At 42.4% G+C, this 24946-nt stretch overlaps 1 protein-coding gene across 1 annotated transcript in view; it reads right to left on the bottom strand.

Annotated features, from left to right (window-relative positions):
* Window positions 1-23818, bottom strand: part of LOC306912635 (STEAP1 protein-like) — a 39869-nt gene extending 16051 nt beyond the window's left edge. Inside the window, exons 1-3 of the mRNA XM_079489003.1 lie at window positions 23652-23818; window positions 4925-5129; window positions 4444-4495 (exon numbers count right to left, since the gene is read on the bottom strand). The gene's annotated coding sequence lies outside the window, so the exon portion shown is untranslated. The remainder of the gene's footprint in view (window positions 1-4443; window positions 4496-4924; window positions 5130-23651) is intronic.
* Window positions 23819-24946: the final 1128 nt, after the last annotated feature.

Raw genomic sequence — 24946 nt, 5'->3', positions numbered from 1 at the left:
ATTTTTCTTTGTTTTGGGTCGGTCACGGTGCTCAGGTATTCTGCCACTGCGTATTCTCTGTTTAGGGCCAGATAGCATTCTAGTTTACTCTGCTTTTGTGTTGCTTCTTTCCAATGTGTCAGGTAGTTTTCCTTTTGCTGTTTTATAATTTGGTTTAGTCCAATGGGTTTTCTATCTCGTGGCTCTGTTTGTGTTTGTGCCCGGAGTTCCAGGGCCAGCTGGCACTCACACATGGCTGCACGGCTGCACCATTTCCGTATCCGCGCTAGACCCAGATTGGATCATGGATTGGATCTGCAAGACTGCAACCTGCAGCCGGTGTTCTCACTCCGCCTCGGGACTGGGAGCCGCATGCGTTTTGTTTTCAGAACCGCCCGTAAAAGACAGTAAGACACGGTAATAATACGTTTGAGGAAAAGTTGACTTTATAATCTTCCGACTCACTTGTCACAGTGACAGGCTGTTCTTCGATGAATTGAGTTGAGTAAATTATTTTATCAGAACTTTTTGTACTGTACTCCATCACTCCAACTGTTCAGTAATCAATCAATCAATCAATCAATCAATCAATCAGGCTATTGTCCCAGATCCGCTGAGGCGTTTGCTGAACAGGCATCGATGTATAGGCCTATCTGCTTAAATGTAACTTTATTTTTCATTCATTCATTCATGTAAGAAATATGCTCATTATTAGGTTGCACTTGAGCCGAACGCGAACGAAAATAAAAGCCTGGTTACCGAGGCTAGTGTGAATGTTGTTGCACATTCACATTTATGATTTAGGCCTACCTGTCACTTGGCATATGTTAAAAAGTAGGCCTAACACATTTATACTTTTTTATCTCTATAGGACTCTGTATTGTAACTTTTTATAGGCGGCCTAAATCAAGTTTGAATAGAACTATAACAATGAACAATGTCAGTAATACTAATATGGTTGGTATGTGCCGTGAGGTGCACTTTCGTAGCCTTTTTGTGTGTGCTGCTATTCCACCATTATGACACATTGACTATAACCTTAACCTATAGCCCCATCCTGTGGTGGAAACGGGAAATGATTACTTAAATGACTACCAAATTGTAAAACCCATTTCAACCAGATAGGCCTGGTTGGTTTGAAAGCTTTGTAAAAATCAGACCCGTCTGAACTGAGTGGTGCTGTGCTGTGCTGTGCTGTGCTGTGCTGTGCTGTGCTGTACTGTACTGTACTGTACTGTACTGTACAAACCCTCCTCCCTGGCATGTGTGTGTGTGTGTGTGTGTGTGTGTGTGTGTGTGTGTGTGTGTGTGTGTGTGTGTGTGTGTGTGTGTGTGTGTGTGTGTGTGTGTGTGTGTGTGTGTGTGTGTGCTCAACAGTGCCATCCAGTGGTATTTCTATGGTAATGGAGTAGTTAGCGCCACACAAAGCGCCTCCCGGGGGTCCCCAGAACATCCAGACCGGAACATCCAGACCCCAGGAACGCGACCAGAGGCGTGGCCCGGTTCCGGCGAACTGCCCCGTGTCCGAAACAGTCAAGTAATGGAAGAGTTAGCATGTGGGGGTCCCCAGGGGGTCCCTTTACTGTACTGTACTGTACTGTACTGTACTGTACTGTACTGTACTGTACTGTACTGTCACACCCGAAATCACGTAATGGCTGCTAAAAACTCAGCTTCCCATCATGGGAAGCCGAGTTCAACAGCGCCACTTTGTCACCTGTTGGTACTCTAAACAGACAGACAGACATAGGGACCCTTGCTGTTCAATGGAGTGGCTGCACCACTCAAAAATAAATGTGGTGGTGTTCTTGTTTTTGTTTTGTACTTTTCTGCCTTTATTTGGACAGTACAGTGAACTGACAGTCTGACAGGAGTCTTGAAGTATCAGCCTTGTCTGGGGCTTTTAGACAATATTATGTTAAAAGTCAATATGAAAAGACTGATTATTTCATATGTTGAAACTTGACTTTGGTATGCTGTTGTTGCGTGAGGCATTGGCAGATCGGCTATTTTCAACAAAGAGGTTTGGTGTGTGGGGGGAAAAAGCAGACAAAGTACAAGTTAAACTGCAACACAATTTTATAAAATATGTAGTGGGGGGGTTCCTAGCTGCTTCATCTCTCTCTCACAGCTAAGGGGTCCTTTGCCTGAAAAGTGTGGAAGACCCTTGGCTTTCTTTAGGTTATTTTATGTCAAAAGTCAAAACAGGACAGCTTGGCAAATAGCCTCTACTTGTACTTTGTCTGTCTCAAGCCACTAACGTTGCATCTCTTCTCTCATGGTAAATTTAATTTAGGCAATTTCCTTTTTCGAAAAGCACATGATCATCCTGTGATTTTTTTCCCCGTCCTGTGCGCTCTCTTTCTTTCTTTCTTTCTTTCCGTCTCTCTCTCAACGGACCTGAATTGAGATACTTTCTTTTGGTGGCGTATTTGATCAGGCCAAAATCTATCAAGTCAAACTACGAGAACTATGCATCTCCCAGGCTTGATTTTCACCATCGCTCTGGTCGTTGGCACCTCTGACCTGTGCTCTGCAGGACCTTTCCATGCCCAGTGTAAAGTAGAATGGTATGTTGTCCTCCCAAACACCACACCACACTGTGTCTGTTTACTGCATGTGTGTCCTTCGTAACGATAAGGGAAATTGATAATGGTTATATACCCTTTAATACGTATATTGAAGCATGCCGTTATTAAATGTGTTAGTTAGGGTATAAAAAGATAATGTTCAGTATTGTTGTTGTACTTTAGCACAGGTAGATATTTTATCATTATTGCATGCCAGAGGTCCAGTTTGCTCTGTTCCTTTTACATTAAGGTTGGATAGATGTACAACAGCATGTCTCATATGCCTTCAAATCAGTAAAGAAAGTACCTGTAACCGCATATATGGTGCAGTGAGAAGTAGAATTGTGTGTAACATTTTTATTTTATTATACAAAAGGCCTAACATTTACATACTGAAGTGAAGTACAATTACCAACAACCTGAATGCCACACCACAGTAAGAATACTTAAGAGTAACTTAATTTGAATAGAGCTTTTCTCCTTTCTACTCTGTTCACAGAGCTAATGTTTGCTTGGCGCTATCATGTTTCTATCAATGTTGTGTTTCAGAAGTCATGTTTTCAGATGACATTATAAGCCACTATGAACAGATTACATTATAATTGTTTGTTCATGTTTACATGCAATTTGATTAATAACCTTATTCACATCTGATATGGCTGGAAAACAAGCTGTAGCCTAATCCTCATGAGCTTCTAATTAGCTACTGTAATGATGTTAATTGATAGTTTTTTCCACCCCGAGGACACAGACAAAGGCACTCTTGTACTCGTGCAGAAAATGACAATTAGTGTAAATGAAGCTCAGCATTATTGTTTTGTACTGTATGTATTAATGTGATTATGTTTTGGTTTCATGCGTTGTTTCATGCTGTGCTTTCAATATTTCCTACAGTAACACACTTAGAGCCATGGTTCAAAAGGTGCAATATAGCCACCAGTGATGGAAAGTAACTAAGTACATTTACTACTGTACTTTTTACTTTACTGGAGTATTTCCAATTTTCAATACTTTACACTTCTACTCCACTATATCCCAGAGGCAAATATTGCCTACTTTTACTTCACTACAATTATTCGCAAACTTTAGTTACAAGTTACTTTGCAGATTTTAATAATTATCACCCCTATATACTTTGGCTATTTGAAAATACAGCAGATCTACAAGCTCACAACGTGTCACAATGCAATGCGTTGCTTCATACATAATTCTGCATAATAACTACTTTTACTATTAGTACACTAAGTATAATTTGATCAAATACTTTTGCACGTTTTGAATATTGGCCTTTTACTTGTAACAGAAACAGAGTAGGCTACTTCTACATGATGGTACTGATACTTTTACTTAAGTAAAAACAATGGAGTACTTTTTCCACCACTTCTTATAACAGAGGATTTAATGGTGTGTATGTGGGTGGAATTCCTTATATCTATACTCTTAATAATAAGCACAATCAATATGCTATATTATAAGCACACACACACAAAAATATAACAAAAAAGGAACATCACATTATTGGGGTATACACTTGTACATTCCCATACAAACATTGTATGCTGCTTTATACTGCTGCAGTATATCTATTGTATAGAACTCATTTGTGTTCATGATTTTTGTTCATCTCTAAAGGCATTAACCAAACAACGTTTACCACCAACATTTGTTTGGTTGTCCAGCTTCGCTACTTTCACCAATTGGAATGAATTATTTGATGTGTATAAAACGTGATGACATAAAACAAGTAGACAAAATAATTTTGTCTAATGCATTGCCTTTATAAGAAGATGCACTTTCCTTTGACTTAACGAAGCTGGATGGAATGGGGTGTGTGCAACAGTGACAAGACCAATGTGAAGACTTTAGCACCAAGTGATTCAAAAATAATACTCACAAAACCCATCCAGTAGATGGCACACTTTCCTCTGGAATGATCATTTCAGTCACTGGGAAGTGGGGAAACAACATACAGTTGTGTTAAATTTTAAGATGGCCAAACTTTATCCTCTAGGAAACAAAACAGGCAACGTGAAATGGATAAAAGATTCAACTTGTTAATATGTGACCTTTACCCCCAGGTACTTTGGGGTTCCCTGTCGAGTGGTTTATATGAACCTCGTCACACAGATTAAGAAGTGGAGAACCATTGCCAACTGTGCCATGGGAGGACAGAGGTGCCTTTACAAGGTAATTAAAGTAAATTTGTATGTGGCGTGTAGGCCCATTGAGCAGTGCACATCTGTGCATATTTGTGTGTATGGGTGTATTCATCCAGAAATACTGTAAATTCAGTCATGTGACCGGCATGCAGGCTCAATGTCTTGTTTACTCGTATGTACCTGTAGATAAGAAATAACAATAGTATAGGCTACCACCTTGACCTTGTCTTGTGTTTGCTTTCTACAGCTGCAGACAGCCTCTGTTCACTTCATAGCAGCCAAACACACTACTCCGGGTACTCTCTTCAAGAGGTTTGTGGATGACATCACCTTCCGGCTGGTCTCTTATAGGTTCTTCAGCCACTGTCATGTTTCGGTACGTCGGTGGGCCTCCTAACCTCCAGTGTCACGTGACGTAGCTCTTTACAAAACAAAAGAGAGAATCTGTCAGCGTCTGTGTTCAGATTTTGCGAGAGAAATAATCAACCAGGTCTATGAAAATGAGCCCAAAAGCTCATACTTCACATGAGCATTTGAAGTAGGCCTACCTTATATGCAGGTGCGTATTTACAATAGAGGCAAGGCAGGCAGCTGCCTCCCCAACTCCCTTTGAAAAACACTGACTGACATGACACATCTTGCCTCCCCAAAATGTAATTCCTCTAAACGCAACTGCCTATTTAAAAAGTCTTGATAAAAAAGTGAAACATAGGCTGCCTATTGAATATATTTTTTAAACATTTTAACAACACAAATCTGGTACAGGGTTCCTTGGCACACAGAAGGTGGTCCCTGGACAAATACATTAAACAACATTAGGAAACGAGCCCAAATAAGCAACTACACACAGAAATTACAATTACTATAACCTGCAACTACCAATATTTAGTGACATTAAAGTAAAACAAGCCCAAAGTTGGTTGTAATAAGCAGACATGGCAACACTGGTCAGCATAGACTTTTCGTATTAGGGCAGAATATTAGATAATGTGAGATATCTCTCTCTCTCTCTCTCTCTCTCTGACTCTCTCAAATTCACCATTGTTCTGCCTATAGCTACAGTATAAGCTACATTAGCCCCACTGTCAATCTATCAGTCTCTCTCCCTGTCAAACTCTGTATGTGCCGTCTTGTTTGCCATGCTGACAGACATAGCAAACTCTTTCTCTGCAGGCCATGTCAGTTTCTGAGAGCTGGTATGCCATTAGAGACCATGGTACCAACTACTGCAATCTCTACAACCTCATGGAAGGTAAGATCAAACACTGCTGGAAGAAACCATTTAACCAGCCCTTATTTGTGTCTCACTCTCCCACAGGGTATACTTTCCTTTTACAAAAAAAATAATATATATAAATAGCCTGATGGCCGCATAGGCCGAAATGTTGCTGTTTCCCTATTAAAGTTTTTTCACTGCATTTGAAGACAGTGTGCGGGTGTTTGTTCTTTTTCATGGTCGGGCACCTTACCCTCTCCTACGCACTTGTCGCCTGTAGGTGTGCAAAAGCCTTGCTTTTTATTTTATTCGAAATTCAATGGCCTACTGATATTTAAATCTAGTGGTAGTGATATTTATTTTTTCAAAAAGAGAAAATGAGATACCTGATGAAGGTCGTTTAGACCGAAACATTGTCATCTGAATAAAACTGCTGCTCTATAAGTGAAGACAGTGTGCGGGACCCTTTTCTTCTCATGATTCACATTTGGTTACCGGCTCCTACGCACCTGTCCTTGTAGGTGTGCACAAGGCCTTTTCTCCTCAAAAAAAGGAAAAAAAGAAAGTGAATCATTGCTGAGTATTTGTTCAGTAACAGGGCCCGGGTAGCCAAGTTTCTCCAGCTATTTAATCAACAGAAAATACATTTTCAGGTGGGTTGCCAATTTCATTTGTCTGCTTATTTCTTTGTGTTATCACTTCCAATTTCACTTGTTTATCCTGTATGTGCTCTCTCTCCTGATGGGATAATACTGATATCCCAACCCCAAAAATGGGGTACTACTTTCCGTACTAAAGAGCTGGGGAGAGGGCAGGCCCGGCGGGAGGAGTAGGGGTCATATGTTTCAATGTCGGGTTATAACTGGCTTACGATGGTGACGTAATTAAGATATGTTTCAATGTCGGGTGGATAAAAGGTAATGTGTGTATGTAACATGTATGTAATCTGAAAGCTATCTTAATTACGTCACCATCAACAGCCAGTTATAACCCGACATTGAAACATATCCTAATTAGTAATTACATCACCATCAACATCCGGTATATATACCTACCACGCATACCATACATACATACGTCCAGCCGACCACAGTATAGTACTTTCAACTTACATACATGTACATACATACGTTACCCGTTACCCAACCAATATTGAAACATATCGTAATTACGTCACCATCGACCATATTGTATTTTCTTTTTGGATATGTAATTTTCCTAGAGAACGTTAAATGGTTTGGGTGAGTACTTGTGTACTAGTACCCTCCCAACTTGAAAGTTATCTTAACAACAACTAAAAAGATTTATTTTACCCATCACATTTTTTGAAAGATAGATTGGTTACGTTACCATCAACAGCCAATTAAGTATTAAATAGGACAATGACGTAATCAATCAACGTTTCAGAATCGTTTATGAAGAATTACAAACGTTTATAAGAGCATAATATTTAATTATAGATACTTTAAATATTGATATCTTTACTGTTTCTTTAATGATTTTGAAGAGGAGAGATTATATCATTTTAAAAAGATATTAGTTTTTCTCTCTAAAGTTTTTTTTAAAAACAGTTTAACAAAACAATTGTATTGCGCAACAGTCAACTTCTGCCCTTCTAAAAGTGATGCTTGGGCTGTTGATATTAGCTCCTCCCTCTCTCGTCTACAGGAAGTGGACTGACTGAGGTGAGGGGTTACACAGAGATCACCAGTGACTTCCTGTGCACCCAGCGCTCATCTGCTAACTGCACAGTCTACTGATCTGATGCTAAATGATGGATTCCACCAAGGTTATACGAAGAAGACACACCCATAGACCCACCCTACCTGTGTCTGATTGGCTTCCTGGCAGGCATAGTTTTACTGAGGTTATAGTTTAGGTTTAGGCATAGTTTTACTAAGGTTATAAGGTTAGATTTAGGCATAGTTTGACTAAGGTTAAGGTTAAAGTTAAGGTTAGGCTTTAGGTTAGGTTTAGGCAGAATATAATGTATTAACCATAAGGTTATTAACCATACGGTTAAGCCAATATGCATACCATCTTAGCATGGCATGTATGGCACATATCTTGGCATGCATGGCATGTATCTTAGCCAACTTCTACACAGAATGCCTTCTGACTTAGATCTTTTGGGTGGCCACAGACAATAACAGTAGAGACAGACAAGACATACAGATTTTTTATATAGGCCTACCGGTGTTGTACAGGTGATGTATGTATGTCTTTTTTGAGGGGCGCTAGCCCCTCCTATGCCCAGCATTGTGTGTTTGTGTGTACCGCATTTGTGATGATTTGATTGGCCAGTTTTGTGTGTTTGTGTGTACCACATAGTGATGATTTGATTGGCTGAGCACGGAATGTGATGTAAAATTGTGTATGATGATAAGAGCGCCTCTCACTTCACACAGGTGTGATTTTTTTTTAAATAAACATTTCTTTGGAATTATTCTATTCAATCGTGCCCTTTATTGTTCCACTAAGCATGCATTATATACAATATTATCTATGGCGCTATGACTTTCCCATCATCCGAATTGCAGCGCTCACATGGCTTTCTATTGTGACAATCAGAAACAATTGAATAAAGGCTGAGACATAACTCTGTGGCGGAAGCCTCCAGGTAAAGCTGTGATGATATCTTATGTCTGCCTTGTTGTCCTGGGCCCTGTGTAGAAAATAAATAAAAAACAAAAGAAAGAAACGCACGACAACAAAAAAGCCACTTGGTGTAAATATAGTCCTCGGTGCAGCTCGAAGGTGAGTCAGAGCCTGACGAGAGGCATCTTTCTTTCTGACACCTAAACCAGTTTTCGCTCCTAAAAGCGACGGTGTGGCGGGGCGGGGTGGGGGAGTGGCGAGGATCGAAAAGGGACTGGGGGAAAAAATACACCCTGAGCTGTGCGGATTGCACGGCCGGCTTTTATTAAGGAGCAATATGCCTCAACTGGGCTTTACCATCCATCACCAGGCAGCGCTTTTACCCTCACACGGCAGCGGCCTGGACTTTGGAGATGTCCTGTCTCTCTGGCTGAAAGGAATGACTGGCGGGTGACCTGTCCTGGATGATCCACCTCATTGTCATCCCGATTGTCAAGGTTTCACTCAATGAAATATAATGTATGTGGGTCCAAAGTGACCTTTCTGTCATTCATTAGTCAGCACTTGAGATGTAGACTACCAATGGAGCATATGGGCCACATATTATACGCCACAGATTTGGCACCAAATGGCAGAGGAGGCCCAAACTGTGGCAGCACTGTTTCACATAATTAATATATCAGTAGATTAATTACATCTTGATAATGGCAGACGGAAGATATTATGATTTCAAATTCCAAGATTAGTAGACAGGCCAGGTACGTCTAGAAATGTATGTAGGTATACCACATTCAATGTTTAATACTTGAAGGGACTGATGCTCAGTTTCCAATAGTGATCACTGAGAGAGGGGCATGTCAGTAGTAGACTATAGACCTTTTTGAAAGTCTGCTGCAAAAGCGAAAGAAGCTCCGCTTATCATTACAAAACTTTTTTGTTAATTACAAAAAAGGTTTTTGTAATGTACATTAACTCTCATATACAGGTGTCAGGTTATATTGCTTTGCAAATAGAGGGTATGCGCATGCATAAAGTGAGTGGCAAATTGAGTGGCATATCGAGTGGCAAAGTGAGTTTAACGTTGCTTAGCGTTGTTTAATGCAATCAGATAGTAGTTCAGTAGGCGTTCCTGCATAACTTCTGGGTATGATGATGATGTCACGCGCAATGTCGCACATACCCTCTATTGATCGGTGTGCCTTTTATGAGAATACTGCTTTGATATTAATCTATTCAATTCAGTCTATTTTGTTTTCATAATATTGCAAGCTAGTCATCAAGTATAATGCAGCTACGTATGTTTAATACTAGTCTACAACATGCATGTCCATATGCAACATTTTCAGGAAAATACAAAATACATCAAACGTTTTCTAGCCAAGAAGGGATGTTTATGTCACTTCCTTCTTTCCATGGCCTTGAACTCGAGCCTGAAGTCTGATGGAATGCCGCGATTTCCCCCCCCCCCCTAAAACTTTATCATCAGGTACTAAGATTATAATAGGAGAAAGATTATTTTTTCAAAAAAAATCTGACACAGAGCCTACGTCCACAACAAGGTGACCAGCCGAGACCGTTTACTGTTCCTATAGCAACGTACGGCTTGTCAGGCCATGTCAACCTACTTCCTTGATGTGTAAAGTCCATTATCTGACAGCACAACTACCTGTATCTATTTATATTGAATATATAATATATATAGAATAAAATGTTGACAGGGTAGATCAAATATATTATATTTTATGTTCCCTGTCAACATTTTATTCTGGCTACTGGATTGATTATTTACTTGATCGGGCTATGGCTTCTCCCATCATCTGAACCGACGGCTTCTGTATGTTGTTGTACCATGTTGACTGAGACATTAACCCAAAGATAATAAGATCAATTGTTCATATACTGGAGAGCAGAAAAACAAAGAGGATACAAATATAGTTCATCATCATGTGGTGCCGATTGAGCAACAGGTTTCGCCCTTTCGCCCGGTTTTGAAATGTTTTAAGGCTTGATTGATGCAGTATTACTGTTAGAGACTGTTGTAAGTGACACAAACAAAAGTGTGATGTATGGGACTTCCTCAAATTGCGATTGGATTTTGACTGTATTTTAACTTTATTTGTAAAAAAGATGAAAGGGTTGAGATTTCCCAATGAGGGCTAACCTCTCATCAGACTTTAAATGGAGATAGGCCGTGAAGGGACTGACTTCCCGATAGCCTGGTCTTTCAGGGATCATTTTTAATTGACAGTTTTCTGTCTGGCTGACACGTTTTATCTGCCCCCTCGGTGTCTGCATGTGAATGTGCTTCATACTGCTTCACTTCCAAGTTCCATCCAATTTGAGGGCTGTCGCTTTACATGCATATAGTGCATTACTGCGCATGTCAATGCTGTCTATTCAAGTGTGAAACACACATTGTTTATTATGCTGGTGTCATTGCTCCGTGTGTTTGTTTAATTGCTATTGTTGCACAGCACACTGCAGCTACAAAATGGCATCACAGTATATCCACAAACGCACCTGTCAGACTGCACACTGGCACTGCCAAGCAGGCGCACGCACGCACGCACGCACGCACGCACGCACGCACGCACGCACGCACGCACACACGCACACACACACACACACACCCTCTCTCTTTCTCTCTCTCCCCCTCTTGTCTCTCTGTTTCACCCTCCATTTTACTCTCTTTAGTTGAAGGGCCACTGAATCCTTCCCAAACCAATTAGAGTGTCCACGGGGCCCTCAGGGGTACCACAGTGACAGTCCTGGGTCCGGAGTGGCAGGAGGTTGGGAGCAGCAGCAGGCAATCACAGTCTACGGTATTGAACAATATCAGAGAGCAACAACAATACCATGCTATAAATCAAGCCCCAAGCTGCCGACTAGACATTGACTGGCTGGATGTGAGGGGCTCAAGGACAAAGTGCCTGTCCGAAGGGAACATGGAACCACACACATGCGCGCGCCCACACACATGCATTCACGTGGTTCTATCCGCACACACACACAACGCGCAGAAATGCGTACGTGCAAACACATACAGCCACTCATCTGTATGGACAACTAAAAGAGTAGGCTTACATACACGAACACACAGGAGCATGCACCATGCACGTGCACACACAATGTATAGACTCCTCCAAGGCGTCACAATCTTTGCGGTTCTAGTGGCAGGCTCCATATCGGAACTTCCTAAAACACACAGAGAACCACTTGCACTTGCACACCACATACACACAACACACACTGCGCACACACACGCACGCACGCGTGCGCGCGCACTGCATGAATAAATAAAAAGAAGCGTTTAAATGTGTGTTCGTGCGTGTCGAGGAGGCCGTCGGTCCCCCCAGTGCCTGTTAAGCGGTGGAGATGGATACAGCAGTCTTCCTGTGGTTCCAGCGAGCCGACGCCACTTCCAATCCATCACTCAACCTCTGGCCAGCTCATTAGCACTGACAGAACATGAGCTGAGCCGAGGCGAGCTCCAGCACAATGATCAGAGTTCTATAGTTCTATAGTACGGCCCACTCACTGGCACTGTACTGGTTGTATCTGCCTCAGAGCGCAGCTTGAGCGTGTTTGTGTGCTTGTGCACTATTTTGTGTTTTAGTAACATGACAGTACAATGCTATGACGATGATCAAAGATGAATTCTCCCTGGAGTTCGTCATGGGTGTGTTGCACACAGTAAAGTCCTTTGAGTTAATTTAACTGACATAATTGACCCAAATCCATTCGGTTCCGTTTCACACTTTCACCCAGGGTTAAGTTAACACAGGATTGTGTTAATATCAATACTGTCCACACGCATGCCATTGTGTCCGTGTGTTTTGTCTGATTGAAGGCATTTGTGTGTGTGTGTGTGTGTGTGTGTGTGTGTGTGTGTGTGTGTGTGCGTGCGTGCGTGCGTGTGTGTGTGTGTGTGCACTTTTACTTGCATGCATACGCCTGGTGTGTAGTGTACTGTAAACATGCATGAGTGGGTACTACTGATGTTGACATGTGTGACTTATAGCATCTTCCTCTTTCTGTCAGTCTGTGTTCAGATATGTTTCTGTGTGCATGTTGCTGCCTCCCAGCATCACAACACAACAGATTAATGCATGGGAGTATAAGAGGCGAGAGAGAGAGAGAGAGAGAGAGAGAGAGAGAGAGACACCAGACATGACCATGCACCCTGCAGTAATCAGGCTTGTCATACACACAAGAAGAACACATGAACATTCACACGCACAAGCACATGCACATGCACACACATACAGTACAAAGATGCACCAACAGAATGAAACACACGCACGCACGCATGCGCACATGCACACACACACACACACACACACACACACACACACACACACACACACACACACACACACACACACACACACACACACACACACACACACACACACACACACACACACACACACACACACACACACACACACACACACACACACACACACACACACACACACACAGTGTGGTTCCTGGTCTGTTATAAACACATAAATATTTGTGTTGCAAACTATTCATTTGAAAAATGTATTCATTCATTATTGTCCTTTAGTGTAACTGTATGGGTAATCTCTAAAGTGTTTTTTAAATGTAAAAATTCTAACTCTGGGTGGGTGGGTCAATATAGAATAATGAGTGGCTGCAAGGCATTATTTCCATTCTGCTGTCAGCAACAGAATAATGATAAATAATACAGTTTAGTGGATGTAACTTTCCTCTTCTAACCCGGATTTGGACTCGGTTTCCTGCTCAAGTGCTGACATTTTTACCATTGAGCTTGAGCTAATATAATAGAGCATGCCTGCTTGAAACATTCGTTTCAGATCCTGTGAGACATGACCTTTGACACAATCTAAATGTCTCAATAGAAGAACAGGGAGACAGAATACAACCACCCCAATTGTATGTAAATTAAAGTTAAAACTAACGAATGCAGCAAATGAGTAAAGTTTAACCCTCATCTTTTACTTTCTCTAATAACAAAATAAAACATGAACCTTGGTTGAAAAAAACTAAAGTTGTAGAGAATAGACTTTTCCAGACCCTGGTCAATGCCCATGTACCATTTAAAATCGATTGGTCAACCCAGACTGAGGAGAAAAATGGATGAGCATGGACGGACAAACTGACAGTTTTGTTAGGATTTCAAAGGATGCCCTCATCTGGTGCACTTGCACATTCTGTGTTCTCTTGTACCACTTTAGAAAGTGATTGAAGTGGCCGCGCAAGATCCAATTCAATCCCAACACACACACACAATCATTCACCACTTTGTCATTGATGTATGCCTCGTTTGATGCGGACAAAATGATATTAGAACAGCCAAATGCTAAAGATAATGATATCTGTCCCCATTAGGATGCACGGTGCTCTCCTTGGATACTCCCACTCGACATGTCCAATAGTCCCTTCATTCGGGCCTGCATGTGATATCACCTCTTCTTCTCTTCCCATTGGGACATTAATGAAAAGGGCTCTCTCCCGCACTCGCTCTCCCTCATAGGATTTCATTTGGCATGGTTAGTAATGACAGTGAAAGCAATAATTGCATTCAAATATTAATCCCCGTTTTGGAGACAGAGCGATGAATCAAAATCCTCCCCATCTAAGTGTCCCCTGACTCCCCCTCCTCCTCCTCATCGTCGTCATCTTCCCACACCAAACTCCCCCCATCTGACCCGATGGATCTAAAGGACAGATCATTGTATTTCTCTTCTTAAATGAAGAATAGCCAGTAAAGAGGGCGTGGATTTGAACAACAGCGTTCCAAGGTGTGTGGAAAGAGGTGGAGTGAAATGAGGACCAACATTTTGTTATCGCCTAACCAGTTTGTGTGCTCTGTCTGTCTGTCTGTCTGTCTGTCTGTCTGTCTGTATAAATGTTTGCATGTGCTTACCTGTGCGTGCATGCGTATTGTTGTTTGTGCATTAGGTGCCAATAGGTGGCAATGGCATGCATGTGTGCTGCAATTGTTTATACTGAGCAATAAATCAATCTTGCAATAATTGCATTAGGCTAGTACCACCACCACCACGTAGAATGTTTATAATAGTAATTACTGAATGAAATTAACAAAAATATACATGTATATCTTCCGTTTTAGTCATCTCAATTAGGCTGTTTGTAGCCAACTTCATTTTAAAATGAAACACACTTATGAGGGGCAGAACTGAAGTGACAGCACTGTAGTTAATTATTAGCATATGATTATGATGTCACTTTGTTACAGGGTTCTGTGGAGATTCTACCTAATTCCTTTGTTGAAGTTGCTGTTGAAATGAATAGGAGATCCAAGCAGGCACATAATCCTTCATTCCATTTATTGGTTAGCTTTACAGACAGGTTACAGATATCATCGTTCCATAGTTACAGCATATTGAGGCCTTCGTCCCAGGCAGAACGCCTAGGTCCTCCCTTGTCTCTCTGCTGTCTCTCACTAACTCTCACAGTTCTAAATATACATCTAAATATACATCAGTTACAGTGAGACCGTGGTGTCATCATGTGAGATTTTCAAGTCAACCCCACCCCCCAAAAATCATAACTCAGAAACAGTTACAGTAATTACACACACACACACACACACACAGGGTGATGGTTATGTCTACTTAACTCTCTCTCTCTCTCTCTCTCTCTCTCTCTCTCTCTCTCTCTCTCTCTCTCTCTCTCTCTCTCTCTCTCTCTCTCTCTCTCTCTCTCTCTCTCTCTCTCTCTCTCTCTCTCTCTCTCTCTCTCTCTCTCTCTCTCTCTCTCTCTCTCTCTCTCTCTCTTCTAACCACAACCCCCTTGGAGAGAACTTGCCTCCTAATGACTATTATGGTGGTGTAAACAGTGTGGGCTTGTGGCTTGAGTGGGCAGCGCTGGTAGGAAGAGGTCACAATAATACACACGGGAGAGGGGGAAGTGAGACGCTGGTGTTTGTGAAGTTAGCGAAGTAGTAATGATCTATTAGTCTCCGTCTTTGGACTGCAAGCTTGGCTAAAGGTGCCTTTTCATCCAAAACAGAATGGAACACTAAATGGAAATGATTCATCAGGAGATGGACATTGGACAATCATAGAGAGACAGTCAGATGATACTCTCCTGCGTGCCTCCACACTGACATGGGGGAAGAATGAAACAAATACCCACAAAAAAAAGCCTAGACCTCTGACAAATATCTGCAAAGTACTAGTAGCGGAAAGAGTTGCCTGTGGTGGATGAGAACCTGACAAAAGCCATGGATGAATAAATTGTGACACATCCTTTGACACGGCAAAGAGAGACCTGCAGGCAGGGATCAAAAGAGAGGGTGGGGGGGGACGACCAAACTGATGGAGCAAAAACACAGCAACGGAAACGACAGCTCAGGACATGACGCAGACGAGACAGCCACAGATAAAAGTTGCAATTTTATCAGTTAGCTGACAATGGCCCGGTTTCCCAAAGGACACATGGCGTAAGAGGTATGGTGTTGCACATGCTCAGATGCCCTCTAGGCCGCCTGTGAACATAGACATTTCGTGCATAGATGTGCCACGCAATGGTAGGCCTCAGGCCTGAGGCCTGGTATGGTAGGCCTACCATTCTGAAATTTAATTTAATAATATTTGGACAGCTGACAGTAGGCTCTCTTTACTCTTAAAACAATATATATAAAAAAAGTATATATATATATATATATATATATATATATATATATATATATATATATATTTTTTTTTTAAAGAGTAAAGAGAGCCTACTGTCAGCTGTCCAGCAGTTCAAATATTATTAAATTAAATTTCACGCCTACCATTGCGTGGCACATCTATGCACGAAATGTCTATGTTCACAGGCTTCTGTGTGCGGCCTAGAGGGCATCTGAGCATGTGCAACACCATACCTCTTACACCATGTGTCCTTTGGGAAACCGGGCCAATGAAAGCCACTTATACTGTGTATGGTCAGACTGGAATACATGAAGGACAAGACAAACTGCGGAGGCAAAGGACTAGTGACTAGTGACTAGTGAAGAGGAAATTACTGAAGTACTACATATAGTAGAAACCTCGAGATGGTAAAGGAGCACCTGGAGCAATCTGCTGAGGCCAAAGCTAAGTGGTTGAATGAAAAGGCAGAGATAATAGGCGTACAGTAGCTGCACAGGGAAATAGTCTCAGCAGCCTGTTGAGACATCAAAGCTTCACAATGTGATGTGGCATTGATGTAATAATTAGTTATGTAAAATAGATGGATTAAAAAGTAAAACGAGTAATTTAATCAGATTTTTTGTTTTTATAAATGAATTATGAAATCCCCAAAGTGAAACACGCACACGCTCGCGCACGCACGCACGCACGCACGCACGCACGCACGCACGCACGCACGCACCTTCTAGCTCTGAGCACTACCAACTGCGCCACTGTGCCCCCCCACCACCATGCTTTCTTGTAGAGATCGGGTCAGTAAGGAAGATGGCTTCACCCCCATGGCGCCTGGGGAAGACTGAAAGCAAGAGAGACTGCAGGATTTAAACGGAGCTGATGGCGTTTTAGGATGGAGAAAAGGGATGGACGGAGGACATTAAAAAAAAGTGCTTGTAGAGAGCACAGAGAGAATAAGGAAGAACACGAAACGAGAGGAGGAGATGGACGGATGTATTGCTGCTGCCATGGAGAGGTAGCGACACAGTTCATCACTTGTGATGATGGAGGGCCTTGTTACTCGGGGCCCAATTCAGCCCAGCCATGCAGGTCAGGGACCGACTGCAGAGGTTTCATCTGTGGATGCAGACACCTGGGACCTCTCGCAGTCACAGTGTCACTGACAGGTAAGGAGATTGTTCCATGCACTGCACGTGGCTCTTGGGACACAGATTCCATCCACACTCTCCCACGTATAACCCTGATCCTATTGATTGACTGATGGATGTTCAGCATTGCTAGCTATTACTTGCATGCAATTGATAATACGTTTCTTATAAGTGAGCCAAACATGAACAACATGAACATGCCATCACCACTGCAGGCACACGATTACATGGAACATTCAATTTTATTTAACACCAACACTCCCACAGGCTTTTGTTCATTATAGTTTGGGTTTTTGAGGAAAACAGAGGCAATCAATAAACTTTGCACATTTCCAAAATACTTTATCTGTTCACTGTTTCATAAGATTGTTCCACATTAAGACACTGTAGAAATTGTAGAAATTGAGATTGTAGATATTGCCTCGATGTTGTCAAGTCCTATGTGACAGATCACTCTGATTGGATAGGGAAGCAGGAAGCATGATTTCCTTCATACAACAATATGCGTATGCTGATGGTGGCCTCATCAGTCTGGGACTAATTGCAGTGATTTGCGTGGGTTCTGATGTCCCTTCGACCCCTGCTCGCCCACACATGGCGACGGCTCGCCCATTAATCACACATAAACGCCTGTCACAGCCAGAGCCTACACTCGTCCAACAAGCACGGGCTCTGTCAAGGTCCTGACAGATGGAGAAGGAGAGGAGCGAGGGGCACGGAGCAGTGTTAAGGTGACCAGTGGTGCAAAGTAACTAAGTAAGTAATTTGCTCAAGTACTGTACTTAAGTACAATTCTGAGGTACCTTTTACTTTACTGGAGTATTTCCAATTTTCACTACAGCTCAGAGGCAAATATTGTACTTTTTACTCCACTACAATTATTTGAAAACTTTGTTGATTTTGATTATTAATACAAAACATACATTAACCACATAATAAAAAACAATTGCCCCTTACCTGGATTATTTGATTAATTCAAACAGTAATCGATAGAATAATCACTAAGAAAATAATTTATAATTGCAGCCCTAAACCCAAGAAGTCCCCATCTTCAGTTCGACCTCTGACACAGATAGACAGACTGAGACAGAGTTTGGTTCCTGATGCACTGTGAACTCTGTACCCGCAGCCTTGCTTTGCCAACATACCTAGCCATGGTTCACATGACGCTCGTACTTCACGAGCGTCATGGCGCAACTGCCTCCTATTTTACGCGATCGCTACATTTACAGTCCAAACGTGTATATAAACATTCCGATTTCAAATATAAAGTACTCGCCACATGTGCCACGGGTGTTAGAAATTTGCTGGTACAGCGATTAGCATTGCTGCATCCCGCGTTGTTTAATAAAAAGCATTTTTATCCAAGCTGTTTTTTTTGCCATTGGCTTTCAACTACACGCCCCTATCGGTCGGGAGGAGTGTGGCACTCGGTGTGTTCGATATAGGCACGCTGACCGCACTGCCAATACAGACTAATAGGCGAGTGCGCTCCCGGTGTGCAACTTTGTATTTCCCAAACGAACCCCGTTTGAGAAAAGTAGCCGGGGCGCTCGGATAAAAATGCTTTTTATTAAACAACGCGGGATGTAGCAATGCTAATTGCTGTACCAGCAACACCCGTGGCACATGTGGTGAGTACTTTATATTTGAAATCGGAATGTTTATATACATGTTTGGACTGTAAATGTAGCGATTGCGTAAAACAGGCTGCAGTTGCGTCATGACTGTCATGATAATCATCATGACAGTCATGTTTCAGGGCTACCAACATACCATACCTTCTCAAGGCCCATGTGTCTAGATCTGGATAGGTGGGTGGTTATCTTCGGTCCCTAAACAGCTCCCCTCGACCTTCTCGTTCAGTGATTAATGGCCTTTTAGGTGACAAATCACCCCTGAGGCTGAGGCGAGAGGGGGCAACTAGGCAGACGGAGGGTGCCACGCGATCGATGCCGCAAGGTTTCTCTTTCACTCAAAGCTGTGGTGTCTTATAACTTTCTTCTTTCTTTCCTTTTTTATACTTTTATACAAATCCTTCTCTCTGTCTTCAAAGAGCGCATACTAACTGCCACTAGCAGACAACCCGGTGGAAGGATGTTCTATTTTGGGTGGAGACTGAAGTTGTGGATGACATTGTGACCATTCTCATTTCAATATGACCGTCAGATGAGACACTGCTTCACACGTGACACAACGCATAGAAGAAGAACTGAATAGATCTATGAGTCCCTTTTCTGTCATATGTTCTGCTGCTGAGCTACCTGTCAACCCAAAATACACTCTCCACCGTCAAACGCTGAAGGTCATCATATTCAGACATTCCTCTTCGAGTGATTGCACAGCCTTTTGATGTGGTCCTACTGTTCCGTGCATCCCTGCACTCTAAATCTCTCCCTTTCTCCTCAGTCCCTACATCTTTCCACTTCTCCATTATCATCGTCTGTCATCAACCTTCCTCGCCTCCCCCCATGCATTCTCATTTAATGTGTACAATTGAAAACATCGGTAGAAAGAGATGTTGGGAACGGATCCCATTTAGCATTTGATAGCCATTAGGATGGTCACAGAGACTATAACGCATAATGACCCAGACCTAATCACCTGTCAAGGAATGACCTTGACACTTGCATTCATCCAATATTTCATGCCACCTGTATTTCCTCCTATGTATTTGTGCGTGTGTGTGTGTGTGTGTGTGTGTGTGTGTGTGTGTGTGTGTGTGTGTGTGTGTGTGTGTGTGTGTGTGTGTGTGTGTGTGTGTGTGTGTGGGGCAGGGACCTTAAATAGGTATTTGAGGGAATATTAAGTAATCAGAGGGTAAATATGTGAGTGGAGCACCCACCCACCACATGCCCCCCCCCCCCCACCCCCCCCCCCCCCCCACACACACACACACACACACACACACACACACACACACACACACACACACACACACACACACACACACACACACACACACACACACACACACACACACACACACACACACACACACACACACACACACACACACACACAAAAGGTCAGATCCTGGAGAAGATTGGCTGGTCTATATTGAATAATAAATGTGATCATTTTCTCTGTGAGGGCAGTGCATTGGCTGGGGTGTGTCTTGGGTTAAACAAACAAGAGGAGTTGATTGGTCTGCGCTGAACAGTGCCTATGGGACACGGCGGTGTCACCACTCACGACTAATGCCTCCGTGTTGTTCACATCAAATGGGTCTGTGAAGGGCCACACACAGGGGATTATGGGTATATCTATAGATATGCCAGAGAGGCTTGGTTATGTGTGCGTCCTCAACACTTTCAACACCAAAAGGATTTAATCTGATCGCTTTAGCTATACTGTGCAGCCACAGTCTGCACAATTACATTCCATGACAAAGTTAGCCCTACAGTAGCCTATATTTTAACATTTTATCTTTTTTTAAATGAAGCACATGGCCGTGGCCAGTATAGTGTGTTTGTTGAGTCACCGCACCGTCCTCAGGTTCAGGGGAAATGTGTTCGATATTGCATATCCCCTCTCTGCCTTCAACTTCCTGTCACTCTGTGCTATACATAAAGCAAAATAAAAAAATGGCATGTGCCGGCCTGGGCCGTGGCTCAGCGGTCCAGGCACCTTGGCTGGTAATCCAGTCTGGCAGTGTGCCGCGGGCTCGACTCCCGATCCCGACGGCCTTTACTGCATGTCACCCCCCCATCTCTCTCCCCATTTCCTGTCAGCCTACTTTCTATCCCTCCATATCCGCCAAGGGTCCAGGCTCACGCCACATATAGGCTCTGGCCTGACAGCGCGTCGCATGTTTGAGTCCCGTTCATGATGACCTTTGCTGCATGTCTCTCCCCGTCTCTCCCTCCCTCTTTCCTGTCCGTGTTCACTTGATACTATCAATACAGGCACAAAAGCCAAAACAAAATCTTAATAAGAAACCCTAAATACAAAGGGAAGACATCATTGCACATAACAAACCACACCAAGGGGTCTAATGAAGTACTGTCACCTCATAAATACAACTGGAGATAATACAAAAATTACGGAACTCCATCTTTAATTGCCATACAAAACAGTGGAATGTCTGGGTTAACAAAAAGGCAAAGTAAAGAGATTGTATTCAAGGCTTAAACATGAAGACTACTAAGTACCTAGGCAATGCATTGTCACAACAACTGCAGTCTCTCGAGACTAGCCTCGGAAACCCAGACGTTTTATTTCGAGACAGACTGTTGACTGGTGTCAAATTCAAGGAAAAGAGGGCGCTGCTTTTCCTTTATTTTTTGACGATGGGTTCTCAGATTGCAACAACTGTGACTCAGGCTGCAATGGGAAGCGTGTGAAATTCTGTTCAGATATGTACTGTAGGAGGAGGGAAGAGGGTGATGGGTATTCTGTAATCTTAGTATAGTAAAAACACTAAAGGATGAAAAGTGTTTTGCAGTATGGACGGTGGTCTCCCACCTCATACTTTTACTTATTAAAAAAATAAATCGATTCTGCATGACAACAACAGTGGAAAAGAGAGAGGATCCCAGATTTCGCTGCATGCTGACTAAAGGCTATAAAGATCGTCAGCACTCAGCAGCACCATATGCTAACTTCCACACACCTAAATAATGAGCTCCTCAGTATCATTCACCAAGATGCTCTACTGCAGTGTCCATGCTTCTATACTCTAGGATATAGTAACCCAGCCTCACGGCACTCTGGAGACAAATGCACTGGCTTCCTGGATAAATGTCACTTGTGCGGCGTTTTAAGGAGCCACTGAGGTGAGTGATGGTGGCGGGAGCAGAGGGGCTGCCAAAATGGATGACATGGTGGCCAGCCGGCCCACTTCTCTCTTTTTACTCCTTAATAAAAGGATTCCACCTGTACTCCCCCCATACCCCACTTCCAACGGCTGATAGATATCAATGGATCCGTCTTCCTGATAACGGAGGCCAGGATAGCCCTCGCATAAACTCTGGCAGATCACAGTTCCTTCTGCTGTCTTGCCCTCTCATCTTTTACCGTCTTCCTCTTGTCTCTCCCATCCTCTTCCCTTCTTCCCTTTCTCACCTCTTCCTCGCAGCCCGCTGCTGACAGTTTTCCAGAGCCCCACGGCTCCAATAAATGTCATGCGGGTATCACTCAATCCAGACCAGCGGCCAATTTGAAAGCCAGACGAGAAGGCGTGCAAGGCCATCTATCCTAGAATACTCCCCACCCCCGTCCCCCATTCATTAATTTTATTTCTTCATCCAAGAAAATAACCATCTTTTCCACCCTCTCTACCATCCATATACCTCTCTCTCCTGAGTACTTCACAGCCTTTCATTTCCAGAGCGCAATGTTCCCCGATGACTCTCTTTCTTTATCTCGCCTACTACCGCCAATTTCTTACATTTCACACTCCTTTAACAGGAGGAAGAGGTGTGGGAAGGCCGGAAGGGTAATATTTACTTCAGAGTGACTTCATAATTCAAACACTAGAATAAAGATGGAAGTACTGTACTGTACAATATGCATGCACACAGAGATAATGTAGAGCAATCTCTTCACTTCCTCCATTTGCTCTGGGTGCATAATTACAGATAATACTTATTGAAAATTGAAAATAGTGACTCAGACAAGAAGTCTTTTGTTAGACTGCTGCTATTTTTACTCACATTTATTAGGCAAGTCACAAAAGCTGCTGCAGGTGCATGTGGTGAAAAAGATTATGGATGTATTTTCTTTTTTTACTTTTCTTTTTGCCAATATTAACATGCCCAATAGGGATAGATTATAAATTGAATATTTCATAACATTATTGATTATTATTATTATTATTAATGAAATCGATCAGTTCAAATAACCGCTGCACCCGGAGTCAGGACCATAAATTGTAATATATTCAAAGGACAAATAAAGAGTCAGTATTCTTTATACTGTAATTAAGCCTTGTGTTGCAGACCAAAAGGAAAAACCCAGACTGTTGCTTTGAAATTAAATTTCAATTACAGTATAGGCCTATAACACAAAATGTTTCAAACAAATGAATCAATTCAATTCAATTCAATTCAATTCAATTCAATTCAATTCAATTCAATTCAATTCAATTCAATTCAATTCAATTCAATTCAATTCAAATATGGTAATCAGTAATCAGTGCATTTATTTGCAATTTACAAATGAACAGAAAATGGCAAAACCTGGTCTTTTGTCCCTTAATTTCTTCCGTTTCTTGATTGAATGATTCCAATGAAAATATATTCCAAAGTAATCCATATACAAAACTGAAAATCTCCTGTCCAAAAAGAAAATTGCAATGCATTGCATGAAAAGAAAACATACATTACTCTCACCCAATTCTACGTTGAGGCTCCTGGAGATTCCTTTGTTCCTTTCTGTTTAAGCGCATAATATCCATCCATTATTCAGTTCTTAAAGTTTATCGTCCACAATATGCCATTTTTTGACTTGATTACAGTGTAAGCTTCAAAGAGTCTCTTTGTCAAAACCTTAGGTCAAAAGTCAAAACACACCACTGGATAGCTGTTCCTGGTACCTCACTTCCTGGGAACATTTCTACCAGTGATCACTTCCTGGGAACTTTCAAGGTTAATTAAATAAGGTTAGGAAGCGAAGATCATAGGGTGGACTCCATGTTGCTCCCTGGAAGGAAAGAAACATGCTGAACGTGAAAGTGTTGGCACATGTTTCTTTCCTTCCAGTGAGCAACATGGAGTTATTAGTACTTGTAGTGCCCACAGCCCTCTAGAGAGTTTTTTTAACCATTTTATGAGCATTTTAGTGAGGACCTGAAGAGCAGATGTGACTTATCTAAAAAAATAAAGCTATTAACCACTTTCAACCTGGCATCCATATTTTGGGTAAGGCAATTTCCAAAGAATGTCAATTATTGTTCACAAATCACACCCGTGTGAACTGAGTGGTGTAAGGTCTTATATAGACTGATCAGCTGTGGTCTGACGTAATGTCTGACGTAATGAAATCACACCCGTGTGCACTGGGTGACCATAGCAACCGTGCTCATTTTTTGAGCACGGACAGACAGACAGACACGTAAACTAACAAAGCCAGTCGTAGGAGTGGTTTACACCACTCAAAAATAGCACATCTGCAATGCAAGCCTTAATTGTGAGATGACACTAATTGTATAGTGGTTAACAGGAAAATAGTTTATACAATTAGAGGTTGCTCCGGTGCTCCCCTCCCTGGTAGACACAGCGGAGAACAATGACATCACCATATTTGGAGCAACGTCCTCAAGGTTGGTTCACTCCCAGTAGACCAGATTTCCTGGCTCGTTTTCCCACGCTCTATTCTTTCTTTTTTTTCAGGGGCGCTAGCCCCTCCTATGTCCAGCTTTGAGGGTGTGTGTAAACACACCCTGAGGCTATAATGTCAGTCCCCAGTCAACGTACAGTAGCACTGTAGGACAGTGGTGATCAAAGTGGGGTCCGGGGACCCCCAGAGGTCCTTCGGGGGGTTCCAGGGGGTCCCTAAAATACAGCATCGCAATCATTTTAACCTCTTTATCCATTTACATTAGCTATTCAAAAATAGCAGATGTACAAGCTTGCAGCGTGATGCGAACCGCTGCGAACATTTTTAATTATGTTCTCTTCTGGGTGTC

Source organism: Electrona antarctica (assembly GCF_951216825.1).
Source record: "Electrona antarctica genome assembly, chromosome: 20".
NCBI lineage: Eukaryota > Metazoa > Chordata > Actinopteri > Myctophiformes > Myctophidae > Electrona > Electrona antarctica.
The sequence above is the reverse complement of the archived record's forward strand: the minus strand, read 5'-3'. Positions and strand labels throughout refer to the sequence as shown.